A 22,157-nucleotide genomic window follows, 5' to 3' on the forward strand; every position below is an offset into this window, starting at 1 on the left:
TTTATTAATTTAAATGCAAAAGTCCTTAACAAAATTATAGCCAATAAAATCAAGTAGCACAACAAAAAATAATTCATTGGATTGAGAAATTTTAATACATTCACAAAATGGAATACTACTGCACAGCACTCAGGAGCAATAATTGTGAAAATTACTGTATAACTAGAGAAGAACTGGAGAACATTATGCTGAGAAAACAAATTCAGTATCATAAGGACAAATGGTGCATAAGAGTATCATTGTAGAAATAGAAAGATAACTAATAAAACATTTATAAAGATCCACGGGGGAAAGGGGTGGAACAGAGGATGGGCGGGGGGAATCATAAGGTCACACAATTTAGTGGGTGGAGGGAAGGGGGTAAATGAAATGTGAAAGATGTCATGTGGCAGGATATAGGATCAAGATATAATAATCATTGGGATTTGTCCACATTAACAAAGAAAAATGTGAAAAGGAAACTAAGTAAGCAATACAGTTTACAATCGCCAACCATAAACTGAGATATTTAGGAATATACCTACCTACAGAGACAAAATAACTTTATGAAGAAAAAAATGACAAATCACTGCTATAAGAAACAGTAAGAAACCTAAGTAATAGGAAAACATTCCCTGTTTATGGATGGGAGGATTCAACACAGTGAAAATGACAATCACACCCCCCCCCAAAAAAATCCACATGTTTAATGCAATCCCATCACAGATACCAAACTAATTTTTCAAAGAGATAGAAAAGGTTATGTTGTTGTTGTGTACCATAGAGTCAGAATCGACCCATCCCTGATCCTCCATTGAATTTTCAGAGGCACTTAATCACACAGGAAGAAATTGTCCATCTTTCTCCCATAGAGCAGATAGTGACCTCGGATCAAATGTTTTTGGGATTGTAGCACAGCTTCTTGTCACTAGGCCATCTGAGCAATTGCGAATAAGCAAAGCACTTCTGAAAAACCAAATTAAGAGGAAGGCATAACACACCTTTATCCCAAAACTTACTACATACCTGTAATAACCAATATAGCATGATGCTGATTACAGTGACAGATACATAGACAAATGGAACAGAATTAAGAACCCAGAAATTAACCCATCTACATATACTCAGCTAGTATTCAACAAGGAAACAAAATCTATCAAATAAAAAAATGGCACGCTCTTCAATAAATGGAACTGGCAAAATTGCTCATATATATCTGAAGAAAGCTGAAAGCAGGATCTACATATTATATCATACACAAAAATAAACTCAATGTGGATCAGAGACCTAGGGGTAAATCCCAAACCCACAAAGATCATAAGAGACAAAATGTAACTGAACTTAGAAGCCCTAGCCTATGTCATAAATAGACTTGCCATAAATGTACTAAAAGGAGAGGACAAAACCAACAAATAGGACCTTCTAAAAATTAAGTCCCTGTGCGCTTCAAAAACTTTTCCCAGTAAGATTAAAAGAAAGCCTTTGTTGTTGTTATGTACAGTCAAGTCTCCTATGACTCTTAGCAACCCTATGTACATAGATCTGAACCCTGTCCTGTACTGAGCAAGTTTCACTGACTCTGACACACCTATCCCCATTGCCCCAGTTATTGTGTCAATCCATTTCATCCAAGGTTTTCCGTTTCTGCCCCATCCCTTCACCCTTCCAAGCATGATGCCCTTCTCCAAGGACCAGTCTCTCCTGGCCCTGTGTCCAAAGTATGTGATGCAGAGCTTCACAATTCGAACCTCCAAGGAGAAATATAGTTTAACCCCCTCCAAAACAGAAGTATTTGTTTCCTTGGCAGTCCATGAGATGTTCAAGACTCTTCTCCAGCACCCCAATTCGAAGGCATCAATTCTTTTTTTGTCATCTCTAGTCATTGTCCAGCTCTCTGAAGCAAAGCAAATATTTGTGAATACCATAGCCTGGATCAGGCACACATTAGTCTCTAGACTGACATCATTGCTTCTCAGTACTTTGGAAAGACCTATGAGAGCAGATTTTCCTAGTACAATTCATATTTTGATAATCTGACTGTTAGCACCAATAGTCTTGATTGTGGAGCCTAGGAAGCTGTAGTTATTAACTTCCATCTCTTTTCCATCTGTCTTGGTGCTGTCAATTTTCCCAGTGTTGAGAATCTTTGGTTTTTTGATGTTGAGCTTCATACTGACTTGGGGGAGAGGGGAAAAACCATTTGGCAATGACATTTCAAACAAGGGTCTCACAAAGAAAATTTACAGTATACTATAAAGTCTCTACAAAGAACTGATTTATAACTCAACCACAAAGATTTTTCACAGAGGAAGACATTTTGATGGACAACAGACACATGAAGAAATGTTCAAAATCACAGGCAATAAGATAGATGTAAATCAAAACCACAATGAGATGCCATCTCACTTCATTAGCAATAGTAAAGTTTAACAGCATGCCATAAATATGGGAGAGAACGTGGAGAGATTGAAACTATTATGCACTGCTGGTGGGATTGTAAAATGGTACAACCACTCTGGAAGGCAAATTGACATTTTTACCAAAAAAATTAACATAGACATTCCCTATAACTCATCTATCCCAATGATAGAAATATATTCCAAAGAAAATAGAACTGAAACACAAATGGAGATTTGTACACATAGGTTCATAGTAGCATTACTCACAATAGCAAGAAAATGGAAACTGTCCAAATGTCCACCAACAAATTAGTGGATTGAGAAACTGTGGTATATTCACCCAATGGAATAGTATGCAGCATGAAAAGCAATGATTTTATAGTATACTATGTAACACGGGAGAGTCTAGAGAGCATTTTACTGAGTGAACTAACTCAGTCTCATAAAGAAAAATACTGAATAAGACCATTATTATAAAAATTGAAGCATAACTCTTAAGTTGGAGGGAGGCATGTTCACCTGTGCCTTTATAAAATACTTTATAACATTGGAGAGTCAAGAGAGCATTATGCTAAGTGAACTAACTCAACCTCATAAGGACAAATATTGCATAAGACCATTATTGTAAAAATAGAAGCATAACTAGTAATGTGAATAAAAGTCAAAAAGGGCAAAGGGGGAGAGGGAAGAAAGTATGGAGAAGAAATTACTAGGTTAACAGAATTTAGTGCGCAGAAGGGAATAGTGAAGGAATTAGGAAAGATCCAACGAGGACCTGAACAGATAAGGTAAGAGAAGGAATGGATCAATGGTAATTAATTTTATAAAATATAATATATATTAATGATGGTTTCAAACACAATATGAATATAGGAATGTGTGAAGTGCAATGTATGTCATTGATAAACAATGCATATAAAATTTTTATGAAAACCAATATAAAATAGGAGTGGGGGAAAGTAACTCCAAGGGCTCAACCAAAAAGAAACCACATTGGATCTAGTAAACCAGCTCAGTAGAGTGGAAAGATAGAAGATGAATATACAAAAATTAATGAGATAGATTTTGCTACAGTAACAAAGAAAACTCAGAGAAGGAAACAAAGAAAGAAATAGCATTTAAAATAGCCAACAACAAAATAATGTACTTTAACCTAGTTAAATAAACCTAATTAGATATAAAAGGCCTTTATAAAGATAACTACAAAGATAATCTGCAAGAAACAATATGAAATCCAAATAAATGGAAGAATGTTCCTTGTTCATGGACAGGAAGACTCAATATAATGAAAATGACAATCCTACCAAAAGCAATCTTCATGTTCAACATAATCTCAATAAAGATATCAAATTTATTCTTCAGAGATAGAAAAGGCAATAATCAAATATACTTGGAAAGCAAAGTGACACTGAATAAGCAAAGCACTTTTGAAAAAAAAGTGAAGTGGGAGGCATAGCACTCCTTAGTCTAAAAAACTACACATCTGTAATAACCAACCAGCTGGTACTGGTACAATGAATGACAGACATATAGACAAATGGAACAGAATTGATAACCTAGAAATTTACCCATCTATCTATGGACAACTGGTATTTGACAAGGAAATAAAATCTATCAAATGAGAAAATAACTTCTTCAACAAACGGTACAGCCAAAACTGGACTTCTGTTTGTGTAAAGCTGAAACAGAATCCACAACTCATATCACCTACCAAAAAGCAGCTCGAAATCTACGGGTAAAGCCCAAGACCATAAAAATCACAAGAGACAATATTCGATGAAACTTGGAAAGCCCAGCCTATAGTATAAAGAGACTGGTAAATATATGGAGAAATACATAAGGAAAATAGCATCAGTGAATGTAAATTTCTGAAAAAAATTAAGTCCCTATGTGCATAACAAACCTTTTCTGATAAGATAAAAAGAAAATCAACTGACTGGGAAATAGCATTTGGAAATGACAAATCAGAAAAGGAGCTCATAACTAAAATTTATAGACTACTACAAGTCCTCCACTCCAGGAAAAAGTCTGATAACCCAATTACAAAATGGGCAAAAAAATACATATATACCTTTCACAGAGGAAAACATTCAAATGCCCAACAGGCACATGAAAAAATGCTCAAAATCTTTAGCAAAAAGAGATAGAAATCAAAACTACAATGAGATGCCATTTCACACCAGTGGCAATGGCTGAGTTTAACAGGACAGCAAGCAATAAATATCAGAGAGAGTATGGAAGATTGGAATTCTCATACACTTTAGTGGAATTGTAAAGTGGTACAACCACTCTGGAAGGCAGTTCAGCATTTTCATTTCAAGTAAGTGGAACCTAAAGATTTCAAATGAAGCAGGAATATACTCCCAGGAAAACCAAAATAAGATACAAGCAGAGATATGTCCATTGATGTTAGTAGCAGCATTATTCACAATAGAAAAAACATAGACTATGCTGGATGTCTCTATTATTTTTGTTCCAGTGACTACAAAACCAAGAAAAGCTGTTGCTACTGTTGATGCATAATGCACTGCAATTGATTGACTGATAGAGAGAAAAAGAGAGAGGGATGGAGATAGATAGATAATCACAAGGGAGGAGATTGCCAATCCTTCTCCTGGAAGGAGAAGCTGGTGGAGCAGCTCATGTATTTGGACTTCATGCCTTCAAGATTGCAGCACAGATTCTTGCCTCTAGGCCACTATGTATAAACACACACACACACACACACACACACACACATGTTGTTGTTGCTGTTGTTGATGGCCATCTAGTTGAGTGCAACTCATAGCAACTCTATGAACAAAAGAGCTATCATTTTTTTTTCTCGAAGTTTGCAGTTTCCAGAGGTATGTGGTTTAAGAAGTGGATGCCACTCCTGCTTCCAAACCTGTTTTACAACTGGGAGCGCCACCAAACAGTATCCATAAGGGGAAACCATTGTTTTTGATATCATGGTATTTGATATCCCCATGGAACAAGGTTCAGCATCACAACAAACGGAGGTTACTTCATACAGCACATTGACTAAAAGTGATGTGCAAAGTGGAAGAATGTTCCTACAGATATAACAGCACTAGTCTCATTTAACAGTGGTTAAGTGTTGTCTAGTCAAGTAAGACTTTGCACAAAAGACCTGAACTCTGTCTATAATTAACATCATTTCTGTATGTTTATAAGAGAGTTTGTAGTTTCCAGAGACATCTAGTTTAGGAAGTGGTTACCACTCCTGCTTCCCAACATGAATCAATCTGGAAACTCATCCTAACATTGTACATAATGGGTAAACATTAAGCATCACAGCAACTGCAAGTTGTTCAGTACAGCAAATAGACAAATAATTGCTGTGTCTTTTAAAGAATATTCATTCTAACATTAACAAATTTGGCCTGAGGGCCTGTGGCCCTTGGGTCTTACAGGATTTTAAAGCCACACCCTCAAGCAGGCCTCCACTGTTGTCTAAGGCTCAAGGGCAACCCACTTTTGAGGGGGAAAAAGAACAGTAACATACAACAAACACAACCCCAGAAACTTCCCTTACGTGACTGCCATCAAGATGAGACTGTCATCAAGATGCTAGCTAGTCAGCCAACTCCTAGAGTAGAGGGGGAAACCAAAGGCCCCAGGCCCCAGGCCAGCCCAAAGACCCATGGCCACATTATCAATTTTAAAGCCATACCCTTGAGCAGGCCTCCAGCCTTAGTCTAAGGCTCGAGGGCCACCCACTTTTGATGGGGGGAAAAGAACAGTTACACACAACAAACATGATCCCAGAAACTTCCCTTATGTGACTGCCATCAAGATAAGACTGCTATTGAGAAACTTCCCGTGTGTGTGTGTGTGTGTGTGTGTGTGTGTGTGTGTATTTATTTGTTGTGTTGTTATGTACCATCAAGTTGGAACTAACCCCCATAGCTGATCACAAAGGACATTGTCCATCCTTCTCCCATGGATTAACTGGTGAATTTGGGAATCCAGGGTAGCCTCACACCACTAGGCTACCAGAGCACACTCTCTCCTCTCTGTCTTTCTCTCTGTGTGTACATATTTGGAAGCAGAAGTAGCATCCACTTCCTAACCAACATGCCTCTGGAAAGTTTATAAAATTTGATAAATGATGATAGTTATAGAAAGGATTCAGGCCTTTTGTTCATAAGGTCACTATGAGTTGTGCTCAACTCAACAGCAATCAACAACGTGTGTGTGTGTGTGTGTGTGTGTGTGTGTGTGTGTGTACACAATCTGAATTTTGGGGAACTTTAGCTGTGCTGTGAACTTTTGGATAATGTATCCCAGTTATATTGTGTGGTGTTGGTATTTTACAGAAATTAACAGTCATATTAGTCTAGAAATGTTAGACTAAATTTTTTTCATTCGTACAGGGGTGGTAGCAAACTGTATTAAATATATAAAGTTGTATCTACATGGGTTTTATTATCGAAAGGAATATTCTAATTTTTTTTGCCTAAATTTCTTTTAAATTTTTTTAACTTTTTTAATTATTAATTTCAGTGAACATCTACAGAGATTTTGGAATTCCATTCATTCATTGTTGCACTTTTTTCCCCACCCACTCACCCTCACCCCAACCCCCAGTTCACTCCTCTCCTTGAAAAGCGAAAGAAAAACTCCTTCATTGGTACACAATCTACACACACACACCCCGCACCTCCCCACTCCCATCCCAAGTATACTCCACTCTGCAACCCTCATTCCGGACTCTTAAGATAATCATAATGCCCTAAAATATACTAATTTTAAACTATTCTAATTTTTAAAAAAATAACTACCTACTCTATTTGGGTGCTACTCTAATTTTCAGAGTTGCTGTACCTTTTTTAATTTCCTCCATCATTTGTAAGAGAGTTCCTGTTGCTTCACATCTTTCTCAACATTTATTAGGAGAGAACCTGAAAAATTGTGCTATAGCATCAAGAAGCCAAGAAAAGGGAAGAGATGTTGAAGTAAAAGAGCTAACGGAAATGTCAAAGAAAAGCTTGAAAAGATAGATTCTAATGAATGTGCAAAGAACTAGAATGAGAGTGTAAAATGGGAAGAATTTACTCAGTATCTCTGTAATTGAAAGAACTGAAAACAAATTCAAGCCTTGAGTGGAAATATTTAAAGATGATATTGGCAAAATTACGGATTATCCAGGAAGTATCAAAAGAAGGGCGAGGGAATAAATAGAATCTCTGTACCAAACGGAATTGGCTAATACTGAAATATTTCAGAAAGTATGGCACAATCAGGAGAGAATGGTAATGAAGGAAGAAGTTCAAGCTGCACTGAAGGCACTGGCAAAAATAAGACTCAGGAATAGATGGGATACCAGTCGGCATGTTTCAAATGAGAGATACATGGGCATGCTCACTAATCTATATCAGGAAATTTGGAGAACAGTTGTCTGGCCAGTTGAGCAAGATATCCATATTTGTTCCTTTTCTCAAGAAAGGTGATCTAATAGAACGTAGAAATTATTTAACAATATCATTAATATCGCATGTAAGCAAAATATTGATGACGGTCATTAAAAAATGGCAAAACAGTACATAGAATACTACCAGAAGTCCTGGCTACATTTAGAAGAGGATGGTTGGAGTCAGACAGATCCTGGCTGAAAGCATAGAATACCAGAAATATGTATGTGTACCTGTGCTTTATTGACATGCCAAATTATGGCTAACATTGAGAATGGCACCATAATTTATTGTGCTTAAAACCCATACCTTCTCTAAGAGGCTGTTGTGTGAGCAGAACAAGGGAACACTGTTGTTAAGTGCCGTCGACTCATAGAGGTCACTTTTATAAATGAAAGACCTGAATATTTTTATAACTTTCGTCATTCCTCCAAGCTCCTAGAGTTTCTGGAGGCAAGATGTCTTTGAAGTGGATGCCACTCCTGCTCCCAAGCTTGTTTTAATCAGGAATCTCTACCAAACATTGTCCACCCATGGGTAATCATTATCACATTTGACATATCTGTAAACATTCCACCCTAATTCTCACCAGAACCAGCAAACAAACCTCTGTAGAATTGGCTGTTGCAGATGACTTCCAACCTGGATTCCAATCAAGGGAACACTACATGGTTTAAAATGAAGAGAAGTGTGAGCATGGGTTGTATCCTTTCTCCATAGGCGTTCAATCTGTATGATGAGCAAATTTTTTTGAGAAGCTGGGTTCTGAAAACAAATGTGGCATCAGGATTGGAGGAAAACTCATCAAGAGTCTACACTATGCAGATGGCACAACCTTGCTTGCTGAAAATGAGGAAGACTTGAAGTTCTTGCTGCAGAAAATAAAAAACTGCAGCCTTCAATATGGATTGCAGCTAAACATCAAGAAAGCAAATTTTCACCACTGGACTGATAGGCAATATCATGATCATGATAGATGTAGACAAGATTGAAACTGTCAATGACTTCATCTGACTTAGATCCACAATCAATACACTTGGTACTAGCAGTGAAGTGATCAGGAGACACATTGCTCTGGGAAAGTCTATAGTTAGAAACCTCTCCAAATTATTTTTTTTCTATTTTATACTGATTTTTTTACACAGTTTGAAAACATTGTTTTTCATAAAATATCCTTCCCATTTACTTTACCCCACCCACTCATAGAATTGTGCAATCCTATGATTATCACCCTACCCCCCAACATTCATCCTCACCCCTCTATACCTTCCTGTCCTATGCAACAGACAGGAACAATGATTTTATAAATTGCTACCTACCTTGAGAGGGACAGGAGAGCATTATGCTGTGTGTACTAACTCAGTCCCACAAGGACAAATACTGTATAATACCCCATTATTGTGAAATGAGTATGAGGATCTCCAAATTATTGAGGAGCAATGATGTAAGTATGAGGATTAAGGTGTGACTGAATCAGGCCATGGTCTCCTCATAGACTTGTTATGCTGATGAAAGTTAAACAATGAATAAGGATGACAGAAGAAGAAATAATGCCTTTGAGCTGTGAGGTTGGAGTACTGAATATCTCATGGACTGCCAAAAGAACAGATATGTCTTGGAACAGGCACAACCAGAATGATGCTTGGAGGCAAGGATGATGAAGCTTCATATCACATACCTTGGACATATTGTTAGGAATGGCTATTCTTTGGAGAAGGACATCATGCCTAGGAAGGCGGAAGGTTTGTGAAAGCAAGGAAGACCTTCAACTAGGTACTTTGAGGCTGTGACTGCCTGAACAGGCTCAAGTGTGTGAGCAATTGTGAGATGGCACAAAGTAAGACAGGGTTCAGTTCTATTGTTCATAGAGTTGCTATAAGTTGTACTCTATTCAATGACATGTAAGAACAACGTACAAACACACTTAGATATTGACCTAAAGCTATAGGGGATTTGGAATAAAATTTACAATGTGTATTCAAAGCTGCTTACCTGTGAACAAATGTATTTCTCCTTGTAATCAGTGGCCAGTCAATGAAGGGATATAAAGTCTGAAACAAAGGCTACTCTAGATTTCCTAGGCAGTGAAATTCAGGAAATATGTTGAAGCAAGAAGGCATCATTTGTGAAGTAGTACAGGAGGAAGAAAGCTGGCAAATGGAACACTTGTGTTGAAAATAGCAGCCAAGGCTAAGGCAAATTTCCCCATTCGTAATTCTCCGTGTCCATCTGCCAAGGCAAACTGAACAGCAGCAGCACCAGCTGTTCTTGTTGCTCCACAGATTGCAAGCCATGTTTCCTGAATTAACATCTCACCAACGCTTACCCAGTGAGTTTACACAAGACAGGAACAGAGTCAAGATGGGATCTGGGAATAAAAAGGTAGCAAGGAAGTCTGATCACAAATTAAGTCTGATCACAAGCAAGGAGCTGCCTTGTCTGTGTGAAGGACAAGCGGAGGATGTGCTGAGGAGTTAGTGCAGGTCTGTTTGCAGAGTCAGGCAGGGAAGGCAGAGCAGATGTGTGAGAAATCAAAGTCGGGTAGCAAGACTTATGTGATTCAGCACTTTGCCTCCCATTTTCCAAAAAAAGAGAGAAAATAAAAAGTGAAAGAACAGAGTGTTATTAGTTCACTCCATATGCCAAGTAACAAGCTCAATGTACCACATCCCATTAGACAGATGCTTGGAAGTTATGGGTGAAATGAATTATGTCAACAGTATGTATTGCCTTAGATATTAAAATGACAATTCTTCCTGCCTTGCTAACAAGGGTGTCTTATAATCCCAGAATAAAATGAGTCTCATTAATTCTCTTTTGAGATTTGTATCCCCAAATCCACATAACTGGTTCCTGGAGCAGAACCATTTTCGTGTAACATGAGTTTGATATAACAGGGCTGGCAAAGTTCAACGTCACCTGTCCACCAAGATGTTAAGGTCTTGAAGTGGTAAATATCTTTGAAAAGTTGAAAACAATAAAGCCATTTTATTTTGTCTTTTTTTATTTTCTCTTCCTTTTTTCATTTACTTCTAATTTTCATCTCTTCCTCGGATAAGCAGGAGGGGTTCAACAGGACATACTTGTATTAGACTCACAAGAAAGTTTAGAATAATAACCATGATACCATAGATGGTCTTACATTGGTGTATATAAGAATAGGCTACTTCCAGTATCTATTAGGATAGTCTAATCCTTAACATAACAGAGGCTGGTGGCCTAGTGGCAAGAAGCTGAGCTGTAATCTCACAGGCACATGGTTTGAAGTCACCAGCTGCTCTTCGGAAGAAGGATAGGCAATCTTCTCCTGAGCAATTAATTATCTCTGAAAACCCCTGTGTGGGGGGGGTCAGGTATAGGTTGGTTTCAACTCTGTGGTACACAACAACAACGTTCTTTGACATAAAACAGGATGAAGAGAGCTCTGATTGGTAGTTCAGCCCATAGGGATCTGCCCTGCTAACCCAAAGGTCATGCCTCTCAATCTAATCCACCAGAGACTTTTTGAGATAAAGATAGTCTCCTCTTGTGCAATTTACAGCCTTTTAAAACCCAACGAAGGTCAATTATAAGTTGGTTCTTAATTGATGCAACGAGTGAATGAGTCTATAATAATTGTTGTCACTGTTGTTAGGTGCTGTCAAGTCACCTGCAACCCATAATGACTCTATGTACAGCAGCTCTTAACCTTGACCTGTCCTGAGCCAGTCTTACTAATTCTGACACACTCCATTTCCCTAGTCACTATATCAATCCATCTCATCGGAGTCTTCCTCTCCTGCATTGTCCATCCCCTCTCTCCCCCTTCCAAGCATTGTTCCTTCTGCAAGGACCAGTTTCTTCTGGCCACATTCCCAACGTATGTGAGATGGAGCTTCAAACTCCTGCCCTCCAAGAAGAAACTTTGTTTCACCATCTCCAAGACAGACCTATTTGTTTTCTTGGCAGTGTGTAGTATGTTCAAGACTCCTCTTCAGCACCACAACTCGAAGACATTGATTCTTCTTCTGTTATCCTAAGTCATTGTTCAACTCTTTGAAGCCTAAGTAATTGAGAAGAGCATGGCTTTCTCAATTGGGCACACCAGTTTTTCATTTGCTGTGCTGTTTTGAGAGTTTGGTTACACAAATTAGCTATTTTAAATTTTAATATAAAAAATTGAGACACTTAGTTTTAATAAAGTCACTTGGAAAAAAAGAGATGCTTTCATAACTGGATTTACATCCACTCTAAACAAATTAAAAATATATGCCCTTATTCTGACCATTTAAAGGTGGACTTCTAATTTTCTGTATAAAAACAAATGAAAAGAATTTAAATACAAGGAAGAATAATCTAAATGATGACAAAGTGTATTTAACCATGCTACAAATTTTATCATTTTTCTCTCAAATATGTTTAAAAATATTAAATGCATAGTTCAAGCATTTTTTAATTTGCAATATTAAGATTGTTTCCAATTTGCAAAGTTCTAACTTACCCAGATAGATGACTACCAGACTCTTCACTTCTCCTTCCTTACTAGTAGTGAAATTCACATTTTCAGTCTCTAAACTTGTTCAATATAAGCCTGGTGGGATAGCAAGACAGACCAATCCCCTCATTAATGGTGAATACCTTGTTTATATGTTCCCACTTAAAAGTTGTAGTTCATCTTATCCACATAAATAGCATAGTCTCACCCAGAATATAGTGAAAAATAATGCAATGAGTAGGTAAGCCATATTTTTTTTGGTAAGCCATTTTTTAAAAATCAGCCTACTGCACCACAGTCACTGTGTCTTAATAGTCTCATGTGCATTTTATAAGGACAACATGAATAAACCAGATATTATTACTGTCTTTAAAAGAATTACTGTTTTCACCACAAAGAAAGAAAATAGTAAATTTATAAGTGAAAGTTTTCAAAAATTAAACTAAGATGCACATGGTTTTGTCTTTCTCCTCTTATAAAAGTATCTTTTCTCCTCTCCCATAAAGACATTGATTTCACTGTTCTTAGAGTATATAGCCAGTGTCTCTCAAAGAGCAGCAAAACTCAGTTAAAGACTAAGATGTGAAAAAAAAACTAAGATGTGCTTCCTCTAAGCCATGATAACTTCAGTTGTTTCCTACGCATCTGAAAATTGGACAATGAGTAAGGATAACCAAAAAAGACTTTATGTTCTTGTTGTGGTGATGGAAGAGTACTAACTATCCCATGAACCTTCAAAAGAACAAATAAATCTGTCTTGGAACAAATGAAGCCAAGTTGTTCTTTAGAGACAAGGTTTGTGAAATTATGTCCCATATATTTTGGACATGTTTTCAGGAGGGTACTGTACTGGGGAAAAGATACACTTGAAAAGGTGGAGGTTCAGGGAAGGAGAAGAAGATACTCAACAAAAAGGTCTGTCTCAGTGACCTCAAGCACATGGCCTTAAGCATTTCTGAGATTGTGAGGATGGAGCAGGATAAGGGAAGATTCAGATCTGTTGTTCATAGGGGCATACATTATGAGTTGTAGTTGAATCTAGGACACATTACAACAATTGCTTGTCCTATCATAGTGTATTGCGTGCTATGTGACTAATTTGATTAAAAAATTTGACACTTTGAGTCTACTAGCCTCTGTAAAGGATAAAGATAAGCTGTCTCCTCCTATAATGATTTACAGTTTAGAAAACTCTATTAGAATTCCATCATAATATAGAATAATTGTAAAGGCAGTGAACTTTTGGTTTAGGTTTCAGTGTCAAAAAAGTTTTCAAAATGTCTAATGTTCTCTGTTGAGAAAAATAAATGTAATTGATAATAAGTTATATCAAAAAGACATCAACTTCAGACATCACTATGAGTATCTTTTGAAAATTAAAAAAATGAAAATTCCACCCTATCCAAAATTTAAAATAGAGCACAAGTTTGCAATATGCCCATTGCTGTTATAATTAACATAAAGAAATTGTTGTATTAATATTACTACTATGCTATATTATCTATGTTGTTTGTTTTTGCTGAGTCAAAACAGACACATAGCTAACACTCTGGCAGGTTTTCAGAGCATATATATGTATGTGTGTGTGTCAAGAAGTTAGAGGATGGCATAGACAGGACAGGGTTGAGATCTGTTGTTCGCTGTTGCTATGAGTTGTACTTGACAGCACCTAACAACAACAATAACATGTTATAACATGTTATTGATATATTGCAGTTAACATAACAAAATTTATTTTAACACGTTGTCGCACACTTTTTAAATTGACAACCGTGCTTAGAAACACATTTGCCGAACATGTTAAAAGAGTTTAGTCTGTAAGATTAGAACTACTAAAGTTTTAATCCTACTCTTCAGTTTTTTAGCAGTGCAATATTGAAACCATTCACACTATATCCGTTTTATCTTCAGAAAATGGAGATAATAATAAAACCACACAGATTTGCTTTGTGTTTTTATGAGAAACATAAGAAGTACATGAGGTAATATGTGAGGTAATATGTACAGTGGAGTAGAGAAAGAACACAAAATAGAGAAAATATGCACTAAGAGTGAACCATTATTTATATTTTTAAAAGATACTTACTGAGAGTATATTATACATTCAACAATGCTCTGGAGGCCTGAGAGAAAATTATGAAAAGACATTATAATATTTTCCTTCACAAATATTATATTCAAATAAAAAATGACAATAAGTAATGTTAAAATATACACAATTTTAGGAAAATAAGTACTGTATAGAGGAAAATATAGTATAAGTCTAAACTTGATTCAGTATTATGTGTTAATCTTGACATCTGGAGAAATCAGGAGGGTCTCAAATGTCATGGCCTACATACAAGTCCCCATTCTCACTCTGTATAAGGTCTAACAAATAGTCTTCCTCATCAGATGACTGGGCAAAATTCTTAATGATTCCTGATGAATAAGTTTTACTTCCCTGATGTAGTTGTTATTATGCACTACTGAGTCCTTTACTACTTATAGTGACCCATGTACAACTCTGAATCCTGCTCTATCTTAAGCCAACCTTATTGTCTCTGACACACCTACCCCCATTATCCCAGTCACTGAGTGAATCCACCTCATTGAGAGTCTCCTCTCTTTTGCTGTTCTTCAACCCTCCCAGGCATGATTTCCTTCTCCAAGGACCAGGCCTTTCATGCAATATACTTAAAAGTATGTCAGATGGAGCTTCAGAATCCTTGCCTCCAAGGAGCAGCCTGGTTTCACCCTCTCCAGAACAAACCTTTTGTTCTCCTAGCAGTCCGCGGTATGTTCAATACTCCTCTCCAGCACCACATCTCAGAGGCATCAATTCTCTTTCTGTAATCACTAGTCATTGAAAAGCTTTCTGATTCATAGCAAGGAATTGTGAAAACCATGGCCTGGATCAGATGCACCTTGGTTCCCAGACTGACACTGTTGCTTTTCAGTACTCTGCAGAGGTCCCTGACAGTAGACTTTTCCAATGAAATTTGTCTTTTGACTTCCTGGCTGCTGGTACCAAGAGTATTGATTGTGGAGTCAAGCAAATTGAAGCTGTTAAGGATCTCAATCTTTTCACCATATATCACGATACTGCCTATCAGCCAAGTGGTGAGAATGATAGAATTCTGTACAATCAATGATTTATTCATTGCAAATACTTTTTACAAAAAACCATAAAAACAGGCCATACACATGGATTTCACCTGATTGTGTATGTAGGAATCTGATCAATTACATCTGTGGAAAGAATTGCTGGAGAAGGTCTACATCAGCCGTGAAAACGAGGCCAGGTGCTGATTGTGGAACAGACCATCAACTACTCATATGAAAGTTCAAGCTAAAGCTAAAGAAGGTTAAATAAAATCCTCTGGAACAAAAGTTTAACCTTGAGTCTATCCCACCTGAATTTCAAAACCATCCCAGGAACAGGTTTGAGTCCTTGAACACTAATGAGAAAAGACCAGATAAACTACAAGAGGATATCAAGAATATCAAAGGAGAAAGAAAAGACCAAGATAGATATCAGATGAGACAAAATATTTTATTAGAACACTTGGAAGCCCAAACAAAGGGAAGAAATCAAGAAGTTAAGGAGCTGAACAGAAGACTTCAAAGCATGGGAAGAGAAAGGAAAATATTATAGTGAAATACGCCAGCAACTGAAGTCAGAAAATTAAAAGGGCTGAACTCACTTGGCATTTCTTAAACTGAAGGAATTGGAGAACAAATTCAACAAGTTGCAATACATAAGGATGCTTTGGGCAGAATATAGAATGATCCAGGAAGCATTAAAAGAAGATGAATGGCGTGTACAGAGCCACTGGAAGAGAAATTGGCTCACACAGAAGAATTTCATGAACTGACTTTCCTGATAGTCTGTAGAATTATTCAAGCAATACCATTATAGGCTTCCCAAGAAACCCAGTACCACCAAAAGGACATCATCTTTTTGGTACTACAAAGTCCTCTACACATAGTCTTTTTGGTACTACTCCTATAATCTTGGCTGTTTATGTTCCCATACCAAACCCTATGTGACCCTCCATTGGCCACTGGGATGTCAGCATATGTGACTTTGTCCAATCAGGTATTCTGTCCTTGACCAAAGCATCACCCTAAGGCAGAAATTCTTCTCTTACTAATGAAAAAAATAAAAGCAAAAAGAAAACTAGTGGTGTTATTCATCATAGCGAGAACATGAAAACAACCAAATGTCTAAACATAATCAAATGATTGAGAAGTTATGATACATCCACATGGAATACTACATAGCCTGCAGCATTTTTGTAAATTATAACTGATTCGGGAGAGACTAGAGAGCATTATGCTAAGTGAATTAACTCAGTCCTATAAGGACACATATAAGACCATTATTGTCGAATGAATATGAGGATCCAAGGTGGGGAGGGGAGGAGAAGAGTAATGAGGATGTGTGGGGGGAGAGGAAAGGAAGTGGTTAATCATGGGGTCACACAATTTGATGGGGGGTTAAGGAAAATGGGAAAGATCTAGTGTGAAAAACAATGCATATGGACTTTGTAAATAAATGAGAATAAAATAAAAATTAAGAAAGATAGAAAATCTAGTACCCTCAAGTCAATTCTATCTCATGAAGATTTTCCAATGGGTTTTGGAAGCTATAACTCTCAACAGGAGAAGACTGCATATCTTTCTTCTTTGGGGCTGCTGATGGGTTTGAACTGCTGAACTTTTGGTTAGAACCACCACACATAATGCATTTTATAACCAGGATCAATTAAAGGTGATTAAAACAGAGAGATCAGAAATATCAGTGTAGGAGTAAACTAATAGGTAGTTCAATAGATATCACTAAAAATCAGCATATATGAGAAAAGACATGAAGGAAATACGAAAGCCATCTATGACCTTATCTCTGGAGAGAGCATTCCAAGCAGAGAACAAAAGGGACAATGTGTCTTAAGCAGAGTGAGGAAAGCCATATGATATAGAAGCTGTTGGAGGTGTGATGTGGAGGCAAGAGGCAGAGAGGTGAGGCTCAAGGAGTGAGTTATGTAGGAATTTGTGGATAATAGTTTATTTTTAAACTTGTAGCAGATATTAGACTAAAATTTCCCTCAGTAATTGTACAACACTAAGCTGTCAACTCCAATTGCAGAATTGCTTCTCTTGCCTTTTAAAATTTTGAGGCTTAATAGTTAAGAATCTATATTGCTGAGCTCTGTGATGTTTAGAAGCAACATCTTCCACCTCCTTGAACACAGATAAAACTTCCATTTGTAAGACATCTTGAAACACTTAGAGATGCAATTTACAAAATGTTAGATTATGAAATGTATGCATACTTTGTGATGTTCAAAATCTAAAAATGTGAAAGCATTCAGAAAAAATACCTCATTGGGTAATATTTTTTAAGCAGTGGGGTTTGGGGGGGTTTTGTGGCTTGGTGGGTTGGTTTTGGGGTTTGTTTGTTTTTTTTTAAATCGGTAACATCCACAGTTAAGTGATAGCTCAATATCCCTGTTCTTCCAATTGATGAACAACAAATTCTCAAGAGAATGAGAAGTCCAGTGTGATGTTCCTGATAGAAGTCCATATCACAGAGTGGGTTAGTTCCCTTCCTATCTTTCACATGAGCTAAATCATCAGGAACACAGATGCCAGACAATCAGCCAACAGCTTGTACTATCATTCATGGGCCTATGCAGCATTTAAACTTTCAGAAGAGAGAGCACTATCTCTAGCCTCAGCTTCTACAATCTTAACACCAGCTGTATCTATGCTCTCTCTATGCTCCATAAGGCGCCCAGCTTAGCAAATTCCACTTCCCCCTAAAGACCAGTCAGAACTGCTGGGAAAGGCAAGCACTTCAAAGTAACACAGATGTCTGGTGAATGTTCAGATCACTTTGGAGAGTACTCTGCTGCCCAAAGAAGGCTGGAAGTTGCAATATTCTGAAAGCTTGCAGAATCACAGTGTTGCTCCCACCTGTTTTTCTGTTTTGCTCAAAAACTTAAACTAGTCAGGAGGCATACTTCTCGCACAGATGAGAACAAATAACTTGCTGGGGAAATAACTTGCACAGAGATCTTCACTATTGTGATTTTAGAGCTGGATCATAAATGTACAGGGAGGGGAAAGTTGGTGTCGACATGTGGTCTTAGAAATTTTGCAATGGAGCTTGACTGCCAGTACTAATTCAGTCTGTCAGGACTTGACTCCAAATCAATATTTCTTAATACAGGAGGACATAATTCTATTTCCTCTTAACTTACTATATGAAAGGAAATGTTCCTATTCCAGAATAGGACTAACTAAAGTTACAATCCCACACTTATTGAGTAACCTTTGAGATGATTTCTTTGCATGGTACAAGGGATAAACTGGACCTGATAGAAGTTTCTAGGGACTAGCTCCACAGGAATCCAATGAAGTATTTTGTTCCATAAGAGGGTCTTATAGCTTACTTCATGGAATCATATTTCATAAATTATAAGCAGCTATGTATCTAAATTCCCTTTCCAAAGACATTTCATTCCTAAGATATCAATTTTCTCCTTGTAGACTACCACTTTACCAAGTTATGTTTTCATCTTCAGACAAATCCACTAAGAACACAAAATTGTTTTCTTTTGTATTGGGATAGTAAAAGATGAATCTTTTTTTACTTAAAAACTCAACAGCAGCCACAGACTGATGACTTACACAATTTCTGTTTTAATTGCTTAAGTCATCAATAAAACAGTTTTTAAAAAGTGCTACTCTCTATCTTCAGAATATTCCTATAAAATATCCTTCCCACCGTATCAAGCCAAATGCATTTTACACGGTGCACAGTCTCTCACTTCGAAATCATTTTAGTTTGTTTGCCAGGCATATAAATGTTAAACAAAGCATATGACTCTTCTTTCTAAATAATGTGACACATGACATTTCTATTTATTTACCACATACACATAGATCTCTCTGTTTTAGTAAGCCACTAAACTAGGTTTATTAGTCTTCTTATCAATGTTAGCCTTTTTTGTTAATTAACATTATTTGAAGATAAAAAATATGCTTGATAATAATTTAATTTGGGGATAACTTAAAATTACCTATTATAATAAGCAATATTTAAGGTTTTGGAAATATATGATACAAGCTATTTTATAAAGTATATAAAAAAATCAATGGGAAGAAATGTGTAATTTCACCCCCTAGAGCCATCTCTTTGTTCTCATTGTGTCTGCGAGCATCTCCTAATTACCTCAAACAAGTTATCTATCATCTTCAGCATATCTTCTCTACAAGTGATCTTATAGTTTATTTTCTTTTTCTGTTCAAATGACAACTCCTACTATGAGAAGACTGGATTACTAGGATTACTCCTACTAGATTGGATTACCACAGTGACTATAACAATTTGCATAAGTGAAGCAGGGATCATGAGCCTGGTACAGGATAGAACAAAGTCCAGTCTCTTGTTCATGGGTCACTTAAGTCATTGATGATCCAACAGCACCTAACAACAACAGTGTTTTCTTGTTATTTTCACACAACAGCTTCTTGGTCTAGGTATAGTGCTCTGGGATTAAGTGCTCTGGGATTCCCATGGTACTCTATGTTAGCCATAATTTATTATGATCCACACAGTCAAATGCCTTTACATAGTCAATAAAGCATAAGTAGACATTCTTCTGGTATTCTTCACTTTTTCATCCAGGATTCACCTGACATCAGTAATGCTACCCCTCATGCTGTGGACTTTTCTAAACCCCGCTTAAACGTCTGGCAGTTCCATATGGACCCATTCAAATTCATTGGTCAGACAACCGTCCTCCAAATTTCCTGGCATAGACTGGTAAGCAGATCTAGGGCTGCAACTGTTAATTGAAACAGGTCAATTGGTATCCCATTGATTCCTGGGGCTTTATTTTTATCCAATGCCTTCAGTGAAGCTTCAACTTCTTCCTTCATTACCAGTGGCTCCTGTTTATATTGTATGTCTTGAAATTTTTCAGTGTCAGTCAGTTCTTTTTGGTATAGTAAATCTGTGTATATTCCCTCTATCTTCTGTTGATGCTTCCTGCACCATTCAACACAATGTTCCTAGAATTTTACATACAGTATTGAGACCTGTGGCTTAAATTTGTTTTCATTTCTCTCATCTTGAGAAACTCAGAGTGAGTTCTTCCCATTTTTCCCTTCAATTTCCATTCTCTGTAAATTCTATTATAATACTTTGTTTTGTCCTTGTGAGCTTCCCTTTGAAATCTTTTGGTCAACTCTTTTACATCAGCATGTCTTCTCTTTGTTTTTGTTTCTTGATGTACTATTGCCATTTTCAGAATCTTTTCTGATATTCATTTTGTTTTTTTCTTTCTCCTCTGTTTTTGAAGTGACCTTTTGTTCTCTTCATAGATGACATCCTTAATGTCATCCCAATGTTAAATGTTAAATGCTTCAAATTTATTCTTAAAATGACTTTGAAATACAGGTGGAATAGAGTCAAGGCCATATGTTGGTTCTTGTAAGCTTTTTTTCATTTTTTTTTTTGCCCTCAATTTTAATTTTCTCATGAGTAATTGATGATCCGATTCACAGTCCACCCCTGACTTAGTTTTGGTTGCTGATATTGAACTTGTCCGAAGATTCCTTCCGCATAGATGTAGTCAACCTGATTCCTATGCAGTCCACCAGGTGAGATTCATGTGTAAAGCCAACATTTGTATTTTTTTAAGTTATTTGTGATGAATATCATTGAACATACAAAATTGTATTATTCTATTTCCAGATTCATTTTATCACTAAGTATATATTTTCTGACTAGGATTCCTTCTTCACTGAATTTTCTAACTTTGCATTCCAATCACCAGTTAACATTACTTCATCTTGATTGAATGTTTGGTTCATTTAGGACTGCACGATTTGGTAAAAATTATACATTTTCTCTTCTTTGGCTTTAGCTATTGGAACATATATTTGAATAATAGTCATATTAACAGGTTTTCCTTGTATATGTATGTATAATATTCTATCACTCACAACACTGTACTTCAGGATAGAACTTTTTTTAATTATTTTTTTATTTTAATGAACATTTACAGAGATTTTTGGATTTCCATTCATTCATTGTTGCACTTTTTCCCTGCCCACCCCTTCTCCCCCACCTCAGTTCGCTTCTCTCCTTAAAAGTAAAAGAACAATTCCTTCATTGATATACAATCCTTCATTGAATTCCTTCATTGGTATACTCCACTACGCAACCTTCATGCTGGACTCTTGTCATAACCATAATACCCAATCATATATTGATTTTAAACTGTTCTCTTCCTCATCTGTTTCAATGCAGTATACATAATTTATCCAATTTTTCTTAGGATAAAACTTTACTATGAATGTAACATGATTCTTCCTTTTTTTTTTCATTCCTAGTACAGCATACCATATGATTATATAATTGAACATGGCCACAGCTAGTCCATTTCATCTCACTAATGCTTACATTACTGATGTTCATAAGTTCCCTTTCATTTTTCACAACTCTTTGTTTTCTAACATTCATACTTCATACATACCATGTTCCAATTATTAAAGAATATTTGCCAGGGTTTTCTTCATTTCAATTGATTTCAAATACAGGTTCTGCCTCTAATAATATGACTATCTATGTCCCTCTAAGAAGAAGGATTGGCCATCCACTTCTGAAATAGCAAGCCTCTGAAAACCCTATGTACAACAGAACACACATAGACTAACAGAAAGGGTAACCTAGGTAGAACTTTCAAGTATGGAAATACAAAGGAAGAGGAACAGTTGTAAGCAGACCCTAGTGATTAGAACATGGGATGTGGGAACCATGAATGTAGGAAAATTAGAAATTGTTAAGGAAGAAATGACATACTTTGGGCATGTTGCAAGGAGGGACAGGTC

Source organism: Elephantulus edwardii, unplaced genomic scaffold (genome assembly GCF_000299155.1).
Source record: "Elephantulus edwardii isolate Elephantulus edwardi_28Jun2011 unplaced genomic scaffold, EleEdw1.0 scaffold00136, whole genome shotgun sequence".
NCBI classification, from domain to species: domain Eukaryota; kingdom Metazoa; phylum Chordata; class Mammalia; order Macroscelidea; family Macroscelididae; genus Elephantulus; species Elephantulus edwardii.